The sequence below is a fragment of the Bison bison genome, unplaced genomic scaffold, assembly GCF_000754665.1.
Source record: "Bison bison bison isolate TAMUID 2011002044 unplaced genomic scaffold, Bison_UMD1.0 scf7180017859304, whole genome shotgun sequence".
Taxonomy (NCBI): Eukaryota; Metazoa; Chordata; class Mammalia; order Artiodactyla; family Bovidae; genus Bison; species Bison bison.
In genome coordinates this window covers 1596199-1597512 of record NW_011489876.1, presented here as the reverse complement: position 1 = coordinate 1597512, position 1314 = coordinate 1596199, and the positions used below count along the sequence as shown (strand labels likewise).

At 51.8% G+C, this 1314-nt stretch overlaps 1 pseudogene; it reads right to left on the bottom strand.

The window, feature by feature from the left end:
• Positions 1-6: 6 nt before the first annotated feature.
• Positions 7-1082, bottom strand: LOC104981724 (annotated as a pseudogene).
• Positions 1083-1314: the final 232 nt, after the last annotated feature.

Sequence of the window (1314 nt, the reverse complement as noted above, 5' to 3'; positions counted from 1 at the left end):
TACTTTGGCCAGGTCTCCACCAGGTACCACAGTGGGAGGCTGGTAGTTAATGCCAACCTTGAAGCCAGTGGGGCACCAGTCCACAAACTGGATGGTACACTTGGTCTTGATGGTGGCAATGGCAGCACTGACATCTTTGGGAACCACGTCACCACGGTACAACAGGCAGCAGGCCATGTATTTACCATGGCGAGGGTCACATTTCACCATCTGGTTGGCTGGCTCAAAGCAAGCATTGGTGATCTCTGCTACAGAAAGCTGTTCATGGTAGGCTTTCTCAGCAGAGATGACGGGGGCGTATGTGGCCAGAGGGAAGTGGATGCGGGGATAGGGCACCAGGTTGGTCTGGAACTCTGTCAGATCCACATTCAGGGTGCCATCAAACCTCAGGGAAGCAGTGGTGGAGGACACAATTTGACCTATCAACCTATTCAAGTTAGTATATGTCAGGCGCTCAATGTCGAGGTTTCTACGACAGATGTCATAGATGGCCTCATTGTCTACCATGAAGGCACAATCAGAGTGCTCCAGGGTGGTGTGGGTGGTGAGGATGGAGTTGTAGGGCTCAACAACAGCTGTGGAAATCTGGGGGGCTGGGTAAATGGAGAACTCCAGCTTGGACTTCTTACCATAATCGACTGAAAGACATTCCATCAGCAGGGAGGTGAACCCAGAACCAGTTCCCCCACCAAAGCTGTGGAAAACCAAGAAGCCCTGAAGACCTGTGCACTGGTCAGCCAGTTTCCAAATTCGGTCCAAGACGAGGTCAATGATCTCCTTGCCAATGGTGTAGTGACCTCGGGCCTAATTATTGGTGGCATCTTCTTTGCCTGTGATGAGCTGTTCAGGGTGGAAGAGCTGGTGGTAGGTGCCGGTGCGAACCTCATCAATGACTGTGGGTTCCAGGTCGACAAACACTGCCCTGGGCACATGCTTGCCAGCCCCTGTCTCACTGAAGAAGGTGTTGAAGGAGTCGTCTCCTCCCCCAATAGTCTTGTCACTTGGCATCTGGCCATCAGGCTGAATGCCGTGTTCCAGGCAGTAGAGCTCCCAGCAGGCATTGCTGATCTGGACACCAGCCTGGAGATGCACTCACACGCAGCTGCTGTTTTGCAGCTGCCGAGCAGATGGCGGAGAGGAGGAGAAGAGGTTGTTACTTCTTACAGCGCGACTCTTAGGCGGTCGATGTAAGAGAAACTCTGTCTCTGCTTTTTAATAGGTTGGTCATAACTTTCCTTCCAAGGAGTAAGCGTCTTTTAATTTCATGGCTGCAATCACCATCTGCAGTGATTTTGGAACCCCCCAAAAATAAAG